Source organism: Schistocerca piceifrons, chromosome 1, assembly GCF_021461385.2.
Source record: "Schistocerca piceifrons isolate TAMUIC-IGC-003096 chromosome 1, iqSchPice1.1, whole genome shotgun sequence".
Classification (NCBI taxonomy): Eukaryota; Metazoa; Arthropoda; class Insecta; order Orthoptera; family Acrididae; genus Schistocerca; species Schistocerca piceifrons.
The window spans coordinates 325,075,090-325,081,168 of record NC_060138.1 but is presented as its reverse complement, the minus strand read 5'-3'; the positions used below and the strand labels follow the sequence as shown (position 1 = coordinate 325,081,168).

General features: G+C 44.8%; 1 non-coding gene across 1 annotated transcript; it reads left to right on the top strand.

Annotated features, from left to right (window-relative positions):
* The first annotated feature begins 1,312 nt into the window (after window positions 1-1,312).
* Window positions 1,313-1,387, top strand: Trnas-cga. Its single transcript has one exon. It is a non-coding gene; the product is annotated as a tRNA-Ser (tRNA).
* Window positions 1,388-6,079: the final 4,692 nt, after the last annotated feature.

Sequence of the window (6,079 nt, the reverse complement as noted above, 5' to 3'; positions counted from 1 at the left end):
GTTCAGCGGGCGAATAATTGATCACTCTCTAGAGCGTACGTACGGATGAATCGTTAAGCTCTTACAGATGGCCCAGCGATCGAGTCACATGATCGACGGCGCGCGCACTGCCTCTTCATGAGAATAAGGAAGTAGCGATCAGTAGGTCATCTATGTTTCAAGCGGATATTGCTAGTAAACATTGGTAAATAATTTAAGGGCGTGACAGAGTGGCAGAAAGGAGCATTCGTGTTTGGCCGTGTGCATGGCCGTACGGCGTATCAAGTCGCTGGACATGTTGGCATTTCGCGACTCTTCAGTGTGTCTACAAGCAATCGTGTAATACACGCGGACAAGAAACACGACATCGAAATTGTCATCGGGAAAAGATCCTCAGAGGGACCGGAGACGCTTATCACGATTTGCGAAAAAAAGTCCCTCTCAAATCCGACAGGAATTCCTGCAAACTATAAATGAAGGTCCAACCCCACTTGTTAGCGAGGGACCAGTGCTACTGGAACTGCGTGCAATGAACATTTGGAGTCGCTAACCTTTCAAGAGGCAACTGCTCCCACATGCACACAAATCTGTGCATCTTCAGTACGTTAGAAATGATCGAACATAGACAATATCTGACTGGCGGAACATAATGCGATCTGACGAACCACGTTTCTCCCAATATTCAAAAGACGCATGTCGTCGAGTGTACCGAAGACGAAGTGAATGTGTCCGGTTCAAGCCGAAGGTGGGTCTGTGACGCTTTGAGGATGATTTTCTTTTCATAAATTGGGCCCGCTCACTGAGGTGACCACTAACATGAACCAGCGTGTTCATTTAAACATTCTGAATGATCATGCGCTGCCTTTCAGTTCTACATGATGAGCATTCTATTCACATCCCTGTTTTTAAAAATGACTAGACGGACTGAAAGAATATGTGACTATGAAACTTCCCGGTATATTAAAACTGTGTGCCGGACCGAGACTCGAAGTCGGGACCTTTGCCTTTCGCTGGCAAGTGCTCTATCAACTGAGCTACCCAAGCACGGTTGGTAGAGCACTTGCCCGCGAAAGGCAAATGTCCCGAGTTCGAGTCTCGGTCCGGCACACAGTTTTAATCTGCCAGGAAGTTTCATATCAGCGCACACTCTGCTGCAGAGTGAAAATATCATTCTGGAAACATCCCCCAGGCTGTGGCTAAGCTATGTCTCCGCAATATCCTTTCCTTCAGGAGTGCTAGTTCTGCAAGTTTCGCAGGAGAGCTTCTGTAAAGTTTGGAAGGTAGGGGACGAGGTACTGGCAGAAGTAAAGCTGTGAGGACGGGGCGTGAGTCGTGCTTGGGTAGCTCAGTTGGTAGAGCACTTACCCTCGAAAGGCAAAGGTCCCGAGTTCGAGTCTCGGTCCGGCACACAGTTTTACTCTGCCAGGAAGTTTCATATCAGCGCACACTCCGGTGCAGAGTGAAAATCTCATTCTGGAATATGTGGCTAGTTTTCTGAACACTCTTCCACCCTGTTACATCTCGACTGGCCTGCAAAATCACATGACTTGAACCCCATTGAAAATCTGCGTGGCATGTTGGAACAGCGGATAAAACACTAACATGAGCATCCCCCCAATTTGGTGGAAATGTGCAATCAAATGTTCAGCGAATGGCTTAACCTGGATGCGACATACCTGCACAAGCTTGTGAATTCACTTCCTGACCGAACACAGAGGGTTATCAAGTCCAGGAGCGGATTTACACGGTATTAAATGATGCGCGTAATGATGATTCTAGGGGTGACTAACTTTTTGTCAGATGAGCTCACTAACACTTAGCCACTACCGCCACATTTAAGTACGCTAAAACTCTGATTATCCGCTGTGGCTGGATCCTGGAAATGTTCGGATAGTGCAAAAACTCGGATATTAGGAATGAAAAAAAGAAATGTCCAATCTACAAACATTTGTACTGGAATCACGAAACCCTTAATTTGTGAGCTAATTAAGATATAAACGATCGTTAAATTTTGTAATATTCAGTTGACACATTCTGATTACAACATTTCAAAAGAAAATAATTGAAAATAATTCTGAATTATGAATTTTTGCTCCAAAGGGTCTGCGTGTCTCTGAGAGCCGCCTCGTCTCTCTCTTTTTTTGTCCCTACCTCTTACACAAGGTGTTTTTTTTTTTTTTAACTTTTAGGAGAAACTTATCATGAAACCAACCACGAAAGAGCTTTGCATACATCCAGCTATTTTGATGATTTTTGTAATTGACAGGGAGACTCTGAGACTTTCGCAGGCAAACATTTTAAAACCCTTGGTTTGACCATAATCGTAAGCTGCTGGCAGCTGAAGTATTAGCACACGTCGCCACTATCGTTCTTTATTCTTTTTAACAGCGCTCACTACAGGATCATTTCCAGTCAGTAATGGTTTCGAAACGAACGTTTAAAATGCAAACTTACGTCATTAGTATTATATAACCCATTTTCTTCACCAAAAGGTGTAATTCTTCACATAACAGACCAGCTAGTATATAAACTGCTGATAACTTTTCAGCCGAGTACTGGTATCCGCCATAACGCTTAACATATTTCTACTTATTTAATGAACCATGAGTAGCAAAGATTTTTCCCTTACGACTAAACTGTACGGCCAGTGCCTTCGCCTTAGCTATAATTATGAGACCTGAAATGATCATGTCTCTACAACGCTGTTGTCAGGACAAGACATGAACAGCTTCACGGTAATATTGGCTGCCGCTACTTTTTATCACCAAGATCAGACGTAGATTGTTCTGAAAAATTAAAATTATGTTTCTTCTTCAGTTCAACAGTCTGGTTTGATGCACTATACTCACAACCAACTGAATACAGTTTCTCACTATTGTCATTGCATTTTATTCCCTGTAATTTTACATGGGTTTCGTGGTTTTTGCGGAAATAACTAAACTGGAACACGGAAGACTTTCAGCTAGTAGCTCTGTTATGGCAGCAGAAGGGAGTATATTCTCCGAAACCAGGTGTCAGTAAGACTTTGTATATAAAAATGGATAGAATGATAATGACAATAACGTTACCCTGTAACGTCAATAACAAAACAGCAGCCTGAATTTGCACATCTTCTGTAATCCTCGGATAATCGAAGGGGAAGGGGGAATCACTGAATTCCAAAGAAACTACCAATAATCAGAAGACGAGAATCGCCCTTCATAACCACAGACAATACGGATACACTGTACTTGGATAATTGAAATTCTACTGCAATATGCTTCTTGTTCTGGTTCTTGAACAACACATGAGAGACTTTGAATAACCTGTCTGCCTGTCCCACTGCGAACAAGAACACTTCCACTTGAAATAACCAACCTCCTCTCCCTCTGTCTGTTAAGGATTCGTGTAAAGCGTTACCTTTTCTCCACAACGCCTCTGTAAGACAATAAGCGTGTGTGAATTCCTAAGGGACCAAACTGCTGAGGTCATCAGTCCCTAAGCTTACACACTATTTAAACTAACTTATGCTAAGAACAGCACACACACCCATGCCCGAGGGAGGACTCGAACCTCCGGCGGGAGGGGCCGCGCAGTCCGTGACACGGGCCCTCTATCCGCGCGCCCACTTCGCGCGACAAGACATAAGTATCTCGCGCAGTTGTTAGACCGGTTACTGCTGCTACAATGGCAGGTTATCAAGATTTAAGTGAGTTTGAACATGGTGTTATAGTCGGCTTATGAGCGATGGGACACAGCATCTCCGAGGTAGCGATGAAGTTGCGATTTTTCCTTACGACTATTTCACGAGTGTACCGTGAATATCGGGAATCCGGTACAACATGAAATCTCCGACATCGCTGCGGCCGGAAAAACATCCTGCAAGAACGGGACCAACGAGGACTGAAGAGACTCGTTCAACGTGACAGAAGTGCAATCCTTCCACAAATTGCTGCAGATTTCAATGCTGGGCTATCAACAAGGGCCAACGACTGAACCATTCAACGAAACATCATCGATATGGGCTTTCGGAGCCGAAGGCCCACTCGTGTACTTTTGATTACTGCACGACACAAAGCTTTGTTCCTCGCCTGGGCTCATCAACACCGACATTGGACTGTCGATGACTGGAAACATGTTGCCTGGTCGGACGAGTCTCGTATCAAATTGTATCGAGATGGACGTGTACGGATATGGAGACAACCTCATGAATCCATGGACCCTGAATGTCAGCAGGGGACTGTTCGAGTTGATGGAGGCTCTGTAATGGTGTGGGGCGTGTGAAGTTAGAGTGATATTGGACCCCTGGTACATCTAGATACGGCGCGGGGCGTGTGAAGTTAGAGTGATATTGGACCCCTGGTACATCTAGATACGGCGCTGACAAGTGACACGTACGTAAGCATCCTGTCTGATCATCTCCATCCGTTCATGTCCATTGTGTATTCCGACGGACTTGAGTAATACCAGCAGGACAATGTGACACCCCACACGTCTTTAATTGCTACAGAGTGGCTACAGGAACATTCTTCTGAGGTTAAACACTTCCGCTGACCACCAAATTCCCCAGACACGAACACTATTGAGAGTATCTGGGATGCCTTGCAAAGTGCTGTTCAGAAGAGATCTCCACCCCTTGTACTCTTAAGGATTTATGGACAGCCCTGCAGGATTATTTGTTTATTTTCATTCACTGGTTTTCGCATGCAGACATTACATATTCACGTTTGAAGTGTGATGCTTACTATTGCCTCTGTTACAACAAGACGGGGAACACTTTAACGTATCACTATGTGTATTAGTTATTAGAGAAGTTGTACAAAAAACGACTTTCTTTGCTTACTGCGACAGCATGGACGGTACCGGTGTTTATATCCACGTGGTAGCTTCTATCTTCATTGCCTGTCAGGGTCATAATTAAGCAGTGTTCTCTATAAACATTGAGTGTCACCACAAATCCTCCAGCGTCCAACATGCGCTGTACAGACTGTGTATACTGTGAAGACCTTCGTTCAAAGAAGTTACGTTTCTCGCTTGGAAACATTTCTTTGGTTTTTGTGTGCATAATAAAGTATAATCGGTGTGCGGACAAATTCATGGAGTGTGATAAATGAAAATGTATTGAAACATTTAATGTTAAACGAAATGAGTGAAATTAATTGACATTGTTGTCCTATCAGCTACAGCCTCCCCAACCACCAAATGAAAGCTAGCTTACCTGAAGATCTTCAGTCTCCTGAGCATGGCAACATCGGAGATCGAATCTACAGCAGGTGTTTCAGTCATTGAGCATTCCATAAACGCTTTACAGAAAAGCAGTAAATCGATTGAATAAATACACTGACTGAAAAAAAATCGCGACACCAAGAAGGAGTTGTGCGACTTAGACGAAAGTTGGTAGGCATGTTTCTACATCTGAAAGATGATATCTGTTAGGATTTCGCACCAGTCTCAGAAGACTGTCGCTGGTAGCACCACCATGAGGATGCAAATCAGGTTAAAATACAAGCTGTGAAGGACGTGGACGTTAGTTACCTTTGAGATTGGACATGATGTTAGTCACGAATGCCTTTAAGGCGACAAAGATGCCTTAAATAGCTCCTCGCTGAATTTGAACGAGGACTTGTAACAGGGCTACGAGAAGCTTGATGTTCCTTCCGTGATGCTGCAGAAAGACTTGGCAGGAATGTACCCACTATACCTGACTGGTGGCAGCGGTGGTCACGAGAAGGTAGGAGGCAAGATGACCGGGCTCCGGACTGCCACGTGGCCTTACCGAGAGGGAAGAGCGTCATGTTCGGCGTATGCGTATCGTACTGCAGCTGCAGCAGCAGTTTGAGGACCAGTTGGCACCACAGTGACACCACCATTTGTTGCATATCGTTTGCTTCAAGGACAGCTCCGAGCCAATTGCCGTGTAGCGCTCATCCCACTGATCCCAAACCGCCGTACTAGACACACTGGACCTACATCTGCAGTTAATGCGTGGGTTGCAATTTCCTATGACGGCAGGAGCTCTCGCGTGGTTATCCCACGCACCCTGACTGCAAGTCTGTACGTCTATCTGGTGATTCGACCTATTGTGCTGTCATTCATGAACAGCATTCCAGGGGGTGTTTAT